The sequence below is a fragment of the Ipomoea triloba genome, chromosome 7 (assembly GCF_003576645.1).
Source record: "Ipomoea triloba cultivar NCNSP0323 chromosome 7, ASM357664v1".
Lineage (NCBI taxonomy): Eukaryota > Viridiplantae > Streptophyta > Magnoliopsida > Solanales > Convolvulaceae > Ipomoea > Ipomoea triloba.
Genome location: NC_044922.1, coordinates 17,387,602 through 17,403,468, shown reverse-complemented (window position 1 = coordinate 17,403,468; position 15,867 = coordinate 17,387,602).

Here is a 15,867-nt window from a genome sequence, read left to right as displayed (position 1 = left end):
ATTAGGTAAAAATACCAGTGGATCTATTATTCTAATTGACTAATTAACTGAAAATATAAAAAAATCGACTAAAAATGAATCTGATGTTACTAATTGATTGAATATATAAAAGAAAATGAATATTAATAATTGACTGTAAATAAAAAAAATATCCATAATTAACTAAAATGAAAAAGGAAATGGTCATATCATTGCAATTTAATTAAAAAAGGAAAACATTCTACATCATAAATAATAAAGGCATATTATAAACAATATTAAAGATAAATTAAAAAGGAACGGAAATTAAAAATGAAACGGAAATATTTCAATAATAATATTCTACATCATCAATTAAAAATGGAACGAAAATAAGGTAAATATTACTACGTAATTCTTTTCATTTTTCCTAGATAAGGTTGCCTAATATTAATTTACACATAACAATCGGCACTAATAATTTAAAAAAAAAAAACAGAAGAACTACCGGAGACGCCTGTTTTTTTTAAAAAAATTTTATTATTATTATTATTATTTAATTATTTTAATTAAAATTATTTAAAAAGTTTATTTTAAAATTAGTAACCACCCTGTCATCACAATTGTAGGTAAACAGGTTAATTTGGACTTTAAAAAAAAAAAAAAACATGTCAATTTGTACTTAATTGCATGAGTTTATATAGTTCAGGAATCCAATTGCATTCTTTTTGAGTTCGATGGCCTAATTGCAGTTTTGTGTGTAGTTCAGTGGTTTATTTGACCATTATTCTGAGAAAAATGATATTACTAATTGATTTAAAATATAAAAAGATCGTAATCTATATTCTATACTATATATAAAAGTAAAATCCTCCTATTTCATTCCCCGCCTAAACTTTTGTAGTCTATTAATGAAATATTTTATTGGTCAAATAATTAATAAAGATTATTTGTTAAGAAAATGTAAAATAGAAATTAACTAATATCTATAAATTGATAATATGTATACTCACGTATCAACACTATTAATAAAAGTAAAATCATTTATCGGGAAAAGAAAAGGATATTACTAATTGACTGAAAATTATTTAAAAACTTTAATAATTAATATACTTTCCTTTTGAAAACTCTAAGTTATTTAAACTTTAAAAAAATTAATTGAACATGGGTTGTTAGATTTTTATAATAATCAAAATTAATTCATTCAAATATGGAGGAGGAAGATAAAACTAAATGCAATATGGGGAAAATGAATATACTTAAAGTATAAAAGTATAATTACACATATATTAGTGTAATTGACTAATAATAATTGTCTAATAATTATTATGATAATTAAGTTAAGCATTGGTCGTTGAATTTATTTTTATAATAATTACAATTAATTTATTTCTCATTTTCTCATATTTATTTTAGTAATAATATAATTATATAAGTCATATTACTTATAGATCTTTTAAAGATAATTTTAGACAAACAAGTCATATATTATTCAATTAATTGAGTAATATTTTTGTATTAATCTTATAATCAAATAAATGTACACGTTCAATATTAGAATTTTTTATAATTTCATCTTTATTTTTATTATCTCAATATATAATAAAAAAAATTTATCCACGCCCGGGTAATTGGACAATTATTTGTTCTAATTCAAAGGAAAACATCATAAAACATAATCGATGCAATCAATTTCATCAATTGGGCTATATAATATTCGATGTTATAATATATATAATTGTATATTGATCCAAATATTCTTTAAATATTATAACAAATCCATTTCGTGCAACGCACGGGCGAAAATACTAGTGACGATAACAACGATAACAACAACAACAACAACAACAACAATAATAGAAGAAACGAATAAATTAAGTAATATAATGATTAGCTAAGAGTGGATACAATTCAGATAAGGGCTATGTTTGGCAAACCTAGCTGAAAAGGTAGCTGAAAGCTGAAAAGTAGCCGAAAACTGAAAAGCTATAAGCTCGAAGCTGAAATCTGAAGAGCTGTTAAGCTAGCTGTTATGCTTAAAAGTGTTTGGTAAAATTAACTTTTTGATAAGTTAATAAATGTAAAAAGAATAAAAACGACATCTTCATACAATTTAAATAATTTTAAATTTAAATAGGTTTTTTTATATATTAAAATATAAAATAATGAAATCAATATATTTAAATAAAATATAAAGTAACAACATATATTTGAAAATATATAACGTAAAAAAAATATTTATAATTCATAAGATTAGTTCATACAAAAATTAATTTTCAAACATAAATACCAAACTGAAATTACAACCAAACATAATGAAAAGAAAATGTCAAAAGGGTTTTAATTGAGCGGGGTAAAGGATGTCATTTATTTAAAATAATAAAGATAAAGATGGAAAAAAGTTAAAAAGCTACTAGCTTATTTTGAAAAGCTACCCCAAGTAGCGTTTCAAAATAAGCTATTATTTTAAGCTACTAGTTTATTTTGAGAACATTACCAAACAGAGCTTATAGCTTATTAGTAGCTTAAAATAAGCTATAAGCTCCTAAATAAGCTCTGCCAAACAGAGTCAAGATATGTTATGGCTCTGTTTGGCAGAGCTTATTTAAGAGCTTATAGCTTATTTTAAGCTACTAATAAGCTATAAGCTCTGTTTGATAATGTTCTCAAAGTAAGCTAGTAGCTTAAAATAAGAGCTTATTTTGAAACGCTACTTGGGATAGCTTTTCAAAAATAAGCTAGTAGCTTTTTAACTTTTTTCCATCTTTATCCTTATTATTTTAAATAAATGACATCCTTTACCCCTCGCAATTAAAACCCTTTTGACATTTTCTTTTCATTATGTTTGGTAGTAATTTCAGTTTGACATTTGTGTTTGAACATTAATTTTTGTATGAACTAATCTTATGAATTATAAACATTTTTTTACTTTATATATTTTCAAATATATGTTCTTACTTTATATTTTATTTAAATATATTGATTTCATTATTTTATATTTTAATATATAAACAAACCTATTTAAATTTAAAATTATCTAAATTGTATGAAGATGTCCTTTTTAGTCTTTTTTCATTTATCAGCTTATCTAAAAATTAATTTTACCAAACACTTTTAAGCATAACAGCTCTTCTGATTTCAGCTTCGAGCTTATAGCTTTTCAGTTTTCAGCTACTTTTTAGCTTTCAGCTACTTTTCAGCTAGGTTTGCCAAACATAGCCTATATATCTTTTTGAATTTAATTCTTTTCATCATTTTAAAAAGTTATAATTTAGCATCGAAAATTATGATCGAGTGAATAGAGTATGATTATCGTATTTGAAGGTTATAAGTTTAATTCTTAACCACACTTTCTTGATCGAATCAGAGACTAATTAAATTAATTATATATATTATTCACACATTTGACCAGTCATGGCAAAGTGTCTGCAAATTAAACGTGGTTTGTATGTAGATATTTTTTTAGATTCCCAATTAAATTGTGTATTAAAGTTTTTCATATGTTAAAATATTTTAAAATTAAATAGGAGTAAATTTTCAGAAAATGACAGAGGAAAATGCCAAAAGAGCAGCATAAGTTAATATTGTTCCTTCATTAAAAAACCGAAGAGTCCAGTCAGTATTCCTCCATTGCATGTGACCTAATAAATTGGGGCCACGACGCCGTTCAAGAAGGCCCACCACCGTCAACAACCAATCTTCAGGCAATCAGGCGACTTCGAAATCTCTAACATCACCCCGGACTCCATCGCTGAGTGTTCGGTTTATGGATTTACATACTAGAAATTATAGTGTAAATTTTACGGTGGATCGTGATCCACAATCTATTGTGGATCATGCATCAAAACGATATCATTTTGATTAATGAAAACAAACGGCTGAAACGGTTCCGTTCCGCATAATTGCAGTTACTTTTCAACACAACTGCAGTTCCTTTTTTATATAACTGCAGTTTCATTCGACATTATACACTCAAATATGTGAAATTGTTATTCAGTTTCTTTCAACACAACTACATTTTCTTTTATAATACATTGCAATTTCCTTTCAACACAACTATAATATCATTTCGATATAACTACAGTTTCATTGGACAATATATACCTAAAAATGTGAAACTGTTATTCAGTATCAGTTTAACACAACTGCAGTTCCTTTTCAACACAACTACAGTTCCTTTTCGATATAACTGCAGTTTCATTTGATAATATAAAAACAAATGTGAGGCAGTATCTTTTGAAATAAACTTTAGTATCAGTTACGGAGCTCCGTTACGACTTACGACAGCCGTTTCTCCTACTTACTGAAACGGCCGTATAACAACTGAAACCATAGTTAGTATTTGGTTGATAACTTTTTAAAATATAATTATGGGCTTTGATTACCCATTTTATTAAAACTCCATCCCCTAATTAAAAATAGGTATCATCCCATCTTATTTGGTAATCTGATTTTTAAATTTTTGTTTTTATTTTTTGTTCATATTGGTACTTTGGATGTAATTATATCAGTATTAATTGTCTAAATTTTTTTATTTTTTATTTTTAAAACCTTTATTTCCATTATAAGGTAGGTCATACGTAACCGAACATCTGGTAATTATTCCAATTCCACCCTACTACCAAACATGCAAAATACTTTCACCAAAACCCATTACCATTACTAAGTGAAGGGTGTAGTTTTCGCGGTGGATGGAAAGTAATAGGTGGTAAAACGGGAAGAAGTTCCCGAGTATCGTTCTCAAAGGATGGCAAGGAGGGAATTCAAGCGGTAAGGGGATTAAGCACAAGAGTGTTTAGTGTTTGAAAGCTAACCCAAACATAGGTAAGAAAGGTGCATGAAACATAAGGAAAATAAGGAACAAACAAAGGAAACAATTAAGTGGAAAGGAGGATTTGGATCTTGCAACTCATATAGGTATCCTTGATTTCCTAAGATATTAGGCTAGCAACACTTAGATAATGAAGATGAGGCAAGACAACTATGCCAACGCCACTCTCGTGGTCATTGGCCTATCATCTAGTCCATAGTCCCATTCTCATGGCAACTAGGCTAGGTGAGGCAAATTATCAAACACATGGTGTGCTATTTGCCTTCCAATCCCCCTTTTCTCAAAGGTGGGAAGGAAACGTGCTAGGCTAGGCTAAGGAGTATCCCTACTCTCATAGGTGAGACTCCTTCTCCAAACACCTCTCATATAGGTTGATCATTCCCACACAAGAGTCAAAGAAGATCACCATTCACACAACCAAACTCATAATCAAAGCAATTGCAAAACCTAATTGATCAATTCAAAGCTCAAGAATATCCATACAACATTGCTCAATCCAAATCCACAAAGATCTATCTAATCATACTTGGAATTGAAATAGCAAAAGCAAAAGTAATGACAAGAAATTAAAAGGAAGACTTAGCTTGAAATTAAACCTTGAACTTGAAATTGAATGTAGATCTCAATCTTGCAACAATGGAATTCTTCTCTAATTCTAATCTAAACTAAGAATTGCAATGTGGAGTGAATTGGGAATGTGGAGTGAATTGGGGGAGATCTCTCTAGGCTAATCCTAGAGAGAGAAATATTCTAAAGAGATCTAAAACTGAAGTGTGATGGATCCTCTGAAAAATGCCCCAATTCCCTATTTAAATCGCGCCAACCGCCAAAATAAACCGTATCGGACGCCCGACTGGACGCGCGTCCTCTGCGCGTCCAGCGGGATTCTTTGCGCGCTTGTTCAAATCTTCGGCGCGGGAAGTGGGAATCGGACGCGGCGTCCGACGTGCGTCCTCTACGCGTCCTAAGCAGACCTTGCAAACTTCAGAGAGTGATTTTTCGGACGTGGGGCGTCCGATGGCGTCCGGCTGGCGTCCGCTGCGTACTGCTTTGCACTTTGTGGACCTGGGACGTGGACGCCTGGGCGGGCGCGCGTCCAAGGCGCGTCCGGTTGGTCCTTTTGTTTCCAATTTGGTTCTCGAATCAATCTTTGAAATCCATGCCCTTTTTCACCACTTTGCGCAACTTTTTTACCTGAAAAACAATTAACCAAGTGTGGAACGGGGTCCAATGGCAATATGAAGCATTCTAACGCAATAAAGGGACAAATCAAACACAAAAGCTACGAATTGTGCACTAGACGATCCGATAACAACCTTATAAAGATGGCATCTTTTGCACTTATCACTAAGTATTTCATTTTCATTCTGATTCTCTTGTGCAAATAAAACACACCGTTACTATTGAGGGTAAATTATACCATGGACCAAGTCTACTTTACATTGCGGATCCTGATCTGAAATAATCTTCAGATTATGTGTTTACAATTGACATATTTTATACATGTATTTAACAGCTTATGTGCCTGTAAATCAATTGAAGGCAAACAATATGTTAACTACAGACACATAAAATGATAAGTACAAATATAAGCTATTCACTAGAGGTACAAAATATGTTAACTGCAGACATATAATATGTTAACAATATATTATGTGTTTTCATTTTATGTGTCTGTAATTAACATTTTATTACCTCCAATTTATTTATAGGTACATATACAATTATTCGGTTAATTGCAACCTCCAGACTCCAGTTACATAATATACGGAGTATCTAACTAGGAACACATAATTGTTGAACCAACGTCAATAATACAAGATGTGACTGATCCATGGTATAAGAATGGATTATTGAGATGCGTAATCATTACACTAGAGTTCTAGAAATGAAAAATCTTTAATTTGTTTTTTAATTCCATGCATGCGGCAAAAAATCTTTTTCGTATTAAAAGAAACTTAAAATTTGAATTAAAAAACATTCCAACTCTTATATTCAAAAATAGTTGAACTCTTAATTTAGTCAAATTATTTAAAATATTTAATTATATTTGACTAAATATAGTTAATTTTAAAAATGATCATTTTACTATTAACATTTATTAATTTTTATTCTTGACTTTAATTAGATCATAAATGACTCCTTGATTATTGATAATTTTGTTCTAAATTTGTTGTCAACTACAATGTAGGGTTTGTTACCATTTTAAATATGTGATCACAGGATCGAATCCTGGTGATTGAACATATACTACCTTATAAAGAATTATGAGTACTTCAAAAAAAAAAATTTTAAGAGTAATAATGTAAGTGCTGCAATGTCGCACGACCGCACGGGAAGCAGTGGCCGGTCTAGTTCCTGCATGAAGATGCGATACGCACGACCATACAGAAAAGTCTATCCGTATTTGATCTAGTATATTTGATCTAGTATATATATAACCAAACAATAATTGTAAAAGACCCTTATACTTTGAACTTTGTCAAACATCTAGATAGATTCAATGGATGCATGTATTTCATAATAATCGTAAAACCGAAACCATCAACTTGTATTGCCAGGTCATTTTATTTCACAACATTATTATATTGCATCAAGTTGTTAATTCGGTCGTTCCGATCAAAGAAGACTTGGTTGGCCACCGGCTTCTTAGTACTTTTCAGAATGTTGTTGGAAAAGAGTTACTTCTCCCAAAAAGTTGAATCCCTAATTTCAAGGGTTCATCGTCCCGGTCCGATAAAGTTTTTAGGATTAGACTTTTGTTCACTGCGCACAAGGATCCAATGTAAATCATGATAACTCAATTGAACACAGAGATTAGACTTTTGCTCACTGTGCACAAGGAACCCCTTCACTTTGAGAGGTTGCTCCACACTACCGTAGGTGAGACTCGATCCCTGAAAAAGAGTTACTTAAATGATAAAATTATGCACATATTTGGTCTATATTCATTAATTACATTAAGTTATATATAGTTAATAAAAAATCGAATTAGTACAACATCATTGGTTGAATTGTATCTTATATTTTAACAACAATACAAAAAAAAATTGTAAAAATACCAAGAAGAAAATTTTAACTACTATTTAAATATATATGTGTGTGTGTGTGTATATATATAGGCCATGTTTGGTAAATGGCTGTTACTCCTGTTAGCTGATTAGGTCGGTTGTTTGGGTTAAAATGTATGATTTCTTGATAACATTAGCTGATTGTAGAAAGTTGTTTGATAGATTAGCTGTTAGTTGTTAGCTGATAGCTGTTTAGTATAATTTCTTTTATCAAAAACCTAATTGAAAAGGCTGCTTTGAGTAGCCTTTTGAATTTTAGCATTTTGGAGTTACAAAAAGCTTATTAACCAAACAACTAATAGTAGTCAAATAAGCCAAAATTGACTGATAGGCTGATTATTTACCAAACAGGGCCATAGTGTTTTAGGAGTAGTATTTATTGATAACTCAAGTTTTTCAGCTTAATTTGTTCGGCTATATCCTATACTTAATGCATGAATATGTCTCTCAGGTCATAAGTAAGTAAAATTGAGTCAATCTAATTTCAAGATTCAATACAAAATTGTACATTTTTATTCACAAAAGCTCAAAATAAATTTAAATTCTCAATATTCGTGACAGGAATAATTAAAGTCCAACCATCATCCGTAGCAGTACTAACATGTTGTAAACATGATATCGTAATCAATATAATAACGTAATTATTACCTAAGAGTTCTATAAATACAAACAGTTTTTTATTCCGTTGACTAGATCTGTATATAGTTCCAATATGGTATGCTGATACCAGCAGTCCTGAGTAGTACGGTATAAAAAGGGCCCCTGCATCATTGGAGCTGAAACCAATCGTTATACTTAGCTAAAGTCCACAACCAAAGTCAACCTTATACGCGGTATTATCATCCACTTGGTTTAGCCAAAACCTTTGAAAATGAACAGTGATAAGGTTCCCAAAGTAGCAGTGGCAGTGTTCATACTCAAAGGGGAGAAGGTGTTGGTCGGAAAGCGCCTCGCCGGTGCTAGAACTTCTTGTTTCTCCGTTCCCAGCGGTCACCTCGAATTTGGTACGTACCTTAATATATTCATGTTTTTGAGTGACAAGCTAAGAGAAACTCACAATCTGTTATTAATTAAACCAAAAGAAAGAAGAAGTGCAGCATTATGAATTGCTTTCGGCAATGGAATCAACATTATTGATTATGTGGGTTAGGTGGATTAGGTGGATGGATTATTATATGTTAGTGTGGTTGCATAACAACTAAATAAACTAAAGGGTTGCAGCACTCACTTAGTGGAATTAGTAGTGAGTTTACTTTTCCTATCTATAAATATGTTGTGTGTTCAGTTGTAATGTAATGTACTGAAGAAATCAAAGAAAACCATTTCCTTCACAAACCTCTATCTAGTCAGATTCCTCCCTTTCTCAATTAGTATAGATATATTTAATTGAATATATCTGACATTTGGTATCAGAGCCTATCAGCCTTCCAACCCCGAGATATTTTTTTCCTAGTAAAGTATGGCCAATAATTTCAATATTGTTTGGTCGGGTCCTAAATTAAATGGGAAAATCGATTACAATTATTGGCAAATTATGATGACCACACATTTGAAAGCTCAAAATCTTTGGAGCTTTGTTGATCCCGGTCTATCAGAAGGAGCTGATGCAGCTGCAACACGGCGAGATCAATTGGCCTTGGGGCAAATTCACCAAGGTGTTCATTACTCCATTTTTGGGCAACTAGCTCGTGCTCAAACAGCAAAAGAAGCTTAGGACATCTTAAAGGTGTCAAACAAAGGAGTCGACCGGTCACAGAAGTCCAAGCTACAGACGTTAAGAAGGTTGTATGATCGTTGTGAGATGGCCTCTACAGAAACCGTAGATATGTATTTCTCTCGTCTTATTAATCTTGTAAATAAGATGAGGTTATACGGAGACACAATTGAGGATGGTGCAGTGGTTGAAAAAGTTCTACGAACGATGCCGATGAAGTATGACCATGTGGTGGCTTCAATAACAGAGTCACACGATACCGAGGACTTGTCAATTGCCGAGTTAAAAGGTATGATCGAAAGTCATATTGAAAGGATTGCGTCAAAATCGGAACCACTAGCAGAAGAAGCTTTGAAGAGCCAAGTCACCTTTAATATGACTAGCTCTAATCAAAGAGGTGGAGGAGCTGGTAGAGGTCGTGGAAGAGGTAGAGGAGGAATCAGAGGAAGAGGACGTGGTAACTCAAATCAAGGAAGGGGACGAGGTAACTTCAATCAAGGAAGAGGTGGAGGTAATAATACCAAGCAAGGTAAATTTCCATTTAATTGCTACAATTGCGGCAAATATGGACACAAAATTGCAGATTGCTGGTATAAAAAGGATGGTCATGAAAATCAAGCAAATGTTGCTGAAAAATTTGGTGAGAGTTCTACTGAATCTGAAACCTTATTTTTGGTCAGTAACAGTTTGTCTGCAGATGAAAACATATGGTTCTTGGATACTGGATGTAGTAACCATATGTGTGGGAAGAAAGAATTGTTTTCAGAGTTGGATGAATCAATAGGATCTGAGGTGACATTTGGAAATAAGTCAAAAGTGCCAATTTTGGGAAAAGGTAAAATCTCTATTAAATTGAAGGATGGTACTCACAATTTTATATCCGATGTTTTCTATGTTCCTGCATTACACCAAAATTTGTTGAGTATGGGACAGTTATCAGAAAAGGGATATAAAATAAATATCACTGGAGGGTGTTGTACCATTGTTGATGCCAAGGGAGTTTTGATTGCAAAGGTAAATATGTCTCAAAATCGACTATTTCCTTTAAAAATCAACCATGCACTTCTTACTTGCTTTAATTCTGAAATCCGTGATGATAATTGGTTGTGGCATATGCGGTTTGAGCATTTTCATTTCTCCGGATTAAATTATTTAGCAAGAAAGAAACTTGTTTCCGATTTGCCGATTATTAATGTTCCTGACAAAATTTGTGAGAGTTGTTTGATTGGGAAGAAGCATAGAGAACCTTTTTCTGTAGGCAAGTCTAAAAGAGCAACAAAGCAGTTGGAGATTGTTCACTCAGATCTGTGTTCATTGGAAGTTCCTTCAAATGGAGGTTGTAAGTATTTTGTTACCTTCATTGATGATTTCAGTAGAAAAACATGGGCTTATTTTCTGAAACAGAAGTCAGATGCATGTGATGTTTTTCAACAATTTAAGGTTTTTGTTGAAAAACAAAGTGGTTATAAGATTAAAATTTTGAGAACTGATAGAGGTACAGAATATATTGCTTGTAATGAATTTTTAAAGAAAAATGGTATTCAGCATCAAATGACAGCTAGGTACACTCCACAACAAAACGGGGTGGCTGAAAGGAAGAATAGGTCTATCATGGATATGGTGAGATGCATGATGAAATCTAAAAATCTGCCTAAACCTTTTTGGGCAGAAGTTGTTGCTTGTGCTGTTCATGTGTTGAATAGGTGTCCAACTAAAAGTGTTCGTGATAAGACATCTGAGGAAGCTTGGAGTGGGAGTAAACCATCTATCAGACATCTCAAAGTTTTTGGATGTTTGGCATATGCACATGTGCCAGATCAGTTGAGAAAGAAGTTGGACAATAAAAGTGAGAAGTGTATTTTTATTGGTTATAGTGACATTTCAAAGGCTTATAAATTGTATAATCCTGAAACTCAAAAGGTTGTTATAAGTCGTGATGTCACTTTTGATGAATATGGTGCATGGGATTGGTCAACTAAAGAAGAAAGGTCAGTTGTTCCCATTATTCCTGATAATGAGCACTTGGTTTCAGATAATGTTCAGTCTTCTTTACAGCCAGAGTCATCAGTTCGGAGATCTCAACGCGAGCGACACTTACCAGCTCGTTTGCAAGATTATGTTTTGGGTAATGATAATGACTTGACTAATGAAGAGATTGTTCAGTTTGCTCTCTTTGCAGATTGTGACCCTATATCATTTGAGGAGGCTGCTACAGAAACTCATTGGCTTAAAGTAATGGATGAGGAGATTTGTGCCATTGAAAAGAATGGTACTTGGGAGTTAATAGATTTACCTCCCGAAAAGAAGCCAATTGGAGTAAAGTGGGTTTATAAAACCAAATACAAGTCAAATGGTGAGGTTGACCGTTTTAAGGCACGGTTGGTAGCAAAGGGTTACAAACAAAAACCAGGTATTGATTATTTTGAGGTTTTTGCTCCAGTAAGTAGACTTGATACTGTGCGAATGCTTATTTCTCTTGCTGCTCAAAATGATTGGAAATTGTTTCAAATGGATGTCAAGTCTGCCTTTTGAATGGTTTTCTTGAAGAGGAAATATATGTTGAGCAACCTGCAGGGTATGTGAAGAAAGGGGAAGAAAATAAGGTTTACAAGTTGAGAAAAGCTTTGTAGNTAGTAACCATATGTGTGGGAAGAAAGAATTGTTTTCAGAGTTGGATGAATCAATAGGATCTGAGGTGACATTTGGAAATAAGTCAAAAGTGCCAATTTTGGGAAAAGGTAAAATCTCTATTAAATTGAAGGATGGTACTCACAATTTTATATCCGATGTTTTCTATGTTCCTGCATTACACCAAAATTTGTTGAGTATGGGACAGTTATCAGAAAAGGGATATAAAATAAATATCACTGGAGGGTGTTGTACCATTGTTGATGCCAAGGGAGTTTTGATTGCAAAGGTAAATATGTCTCAAAATCGACTATTTCCTTTAAAAATCAACCATGCACTTCTTACTTGCTTTAATTCTGAAATCCGTGATGATAATTGGTTGTGGCATATGCGGTTTGAGCATTTTCATTTCTCCGGATTAAATTATTTAGCAAGAAAGAAACTTGTTTCCGATTTGCCGATTATTAATGTTCCTGACAAAATTTGTGAGAGTTGTTTGATTGGGAAGAAGCATAGAGAACCTTTTTCTGTAGGCAAGTCTAAAAGAGCAACAAAGCAGTTGGAGATTGTTCACTCAGATCTGTGTTCATTGGAAGTTCCTTCAAATGGAGGTTGTAAGTATTTTGTTACCTTCATTGATGATTTCAGTAGAAAAACATGGGCTTATTTTCTGAAACAGAAGTCAGATGCATGTGATGTTTTTCAACAATTTAAGGTTTTTGTTGAAAAACAAAGTGGTTATAAGATTAAAATTTTGAGAACTGATAGAGGTACAGAATATATTGCTTGTAATGAATTTTTAAAGAAAAATGGTATTCAGCATCAAATGACAGCTAGGTACACTCCACAACAAAACGGGGTGGCTGAAAGGAAGAATAGGTCTATCATGGATATGGTGAGATGCATGATGAAATCTAAAAATCTGCCTAAACCTTTTTGGGCAGAAGTTGTTGCTTGTGCTGTTCATGTGTTGAATAGGTGTCCAACTAAAAGTGTTCGTGATAAGACATCTGAGGAAGCTTGGAGTGGGAGTAAACCATCTATCAGACATCTCAAAGTTTTTGGATGTTTGGCATATGCACATGTGCCAGATCAGTTGAGAAAGAAGTTGGACAATAAAAGTGAGAAGTGTATTTTTATTGGTTATAGTGACATTTCAAAGGCTTATAAATTGTATAATCCTGAAACTCAAAAGGTTGTTATAAGTCGTGATGTCACTTTTGATGAATATGGTGCATGGGATTGGTCAACTAAAGAAGAAAGGTCAGTTGTTCCCATTATTCCTGATAATGAGCACTTGGTTTCAGATAATGTTCAGTCTTCTTTACAGCCAGAGTCATCAGTTCGGAGATCTCAACGCGAGCGACACTTACCAGCTCGTTTGCAAGATTATGTTTTGGGTAATGATAATGACTTGACTAATGAAGAGATTGTTCAGTTTGCTCTCTTTGCAGATTGTGACCCTATATCATTTGAGGAGGCTGCTACAGAAACTCATTGGCTTAAAGTAATGGATGAGGAGATTTGTGCCATTGAAAAGAATGGTACTTGGGAGTTAATAGATTTACCTCCCGAAAAGAAGCCAATTGGAGTAAAGTGGGTTTATAAAACCAAATACAAGTCAAATGGTGAGGTTGACCGTTTTAAGGCACGGTTGGTAGCAAAGGGTTACAAACAAAAACCAGGTATTGATTATTTTGAGGTTTTTGCTCCAGTAAGTAGACTTGATACTGTGCGAATGCTTATTTCTCTTGCTGCTCAAAATGATTGGAAATTGTTTCAAATGGATGTCAAGTCTGCCTTTTGAATGGTTTTCTTGAAGAGGAAATATATGTTGAGCAACCTGCAGGGTATGTGAAGAAAGGGGAAGAAAATAAGGTTTACAAGTTGAGAAAAGCGAAGAAAGGGGAAGAAAATAAGGTTTACAAGTTGAGAAAAGCTTTGAAAGGGGAAGAAAATAAGGTTTACAAGTTGAGAAAAGCTTTGTAAGGGGAAGAAAATAAGGTTTACAAGTTGAGAAAAGCTTTGTAGGGTTTAAAACAGGCACCCAGAGCATGGTATGGTTGCATTGATTCTTATTTTGTTGAGAATGGTTTTATGAGATGTCCTTATGAGCATACCCTATATGTCAAATACACAGATTCTGGAAATATTGTTATAATCTGTCTGTATGTTGATGATTTGATTTTTACTGGAAACAATTTGAAACTAATCTCAGAATTCAGGGAGGCACTCATTAAGAAATTTGAAATGACTGATATGGGCCTTATGTGTTACTTTCTTGGTCTTGAAGTTGTTCAGATGAATGGTGGAATCTTTATTTCACAGAAGAAATATGCTGCTAATATTTTGAGAAAGATCAAAATGGAAAACTCCAAACCAGTTTCAACTCCAGTAGCTGAAAAGTTGAAGATGTCCAAAGATGAGTGTGGTAAGAATGTGAATGTTACAGCCTATAAAAGTCTAATTGGGAGTTTGAGGTATTTGGTAGCTACAAGGCCAGATATTTCTTTTGGAGTTGGAATACTCAGTAGATTCATGGAGGAACCAAAAGAATCACATTGGGTTGCAGCAAAGCGAATTCTGAGATATGTCAAAGGTACGAGTAATGATGGAATTTTTTACTCTACTAATGATGCTGTGAAACTTGTTGGATATACAGACAGTGATTGGGCTGGAGATGTTGAGACAAGAAAAAGCACGTCGGGATATGCCTTCTATCTTGGTTCTGCTATATTTTCTTGGTCTTCAAAGAAGCAGCAGATTGTAGCACTTTCAACCGCAGAAGCAGAATACATTGCAGCAGCAAACTGTGCTACTCAAGCAATTTAGCTTAGAAGAATTTTGGAGTTTTTGCAACAGAAGCAGGAGGCACCTACAACAATTTTTTGTGACAACAAGTCTGCCATTTCGTTGTCCAAAAATCCTGTTTTTCATGGTCGCAGCAAACACATTGATATCAAGTATCACAAGATCAGGGAGTTGGTAGCTGAAAAACAAATCAACATTGAGTACTGTGCAAGTGAATGCCAAGTTGCTGATATCTTTACAAAACCATTGAAGACAGAGACATTTCTCAAACTGAAGAAGGAAATTGGGATGGCGAATTTATCCAATTTGGTTTAAGGGAGGCAATGTTATTAATTAAACCAAAAGAAAGAAGAAGTGCAGCATTATGAATTGCTTTCGGCAGTGGAATCAACATTATTGATTAAGTGGGTTAGGTGGATTAGGTGGATGGATTATTATATGTTAGTGTGGCTGCATAACAACTAAATAAACTAAAGGGTTGCAGCACTCACTTAGTGGAATTAGTAGTGGGTTTACTTTTCCTATCTATAAATATGTTGTGTGTTCAGTTGTAATGTAATGTACTGAAGAAATCAAAGAAAACCATTTCCTTCACAAACCTCTATCTAGTCAGATTCCTCCCTTTCTCAATTAGTATAGATATATTTAATTGAATATATCTGAAACAATCTGATCAAGTATATGCTCTAAGTAAACTCTGTCTTGTGATTTATTTGGTCAAAGGCTATGAAAAGTAAATCAACCTAAGTTATGATCAGCTCAAACCAATAAAGCCAATAGACTGTTCTCACATGGACACGAACTAGTGTAGCGAAATATACTACATGCATGTAGTGAAATCTTAACCACTTCAT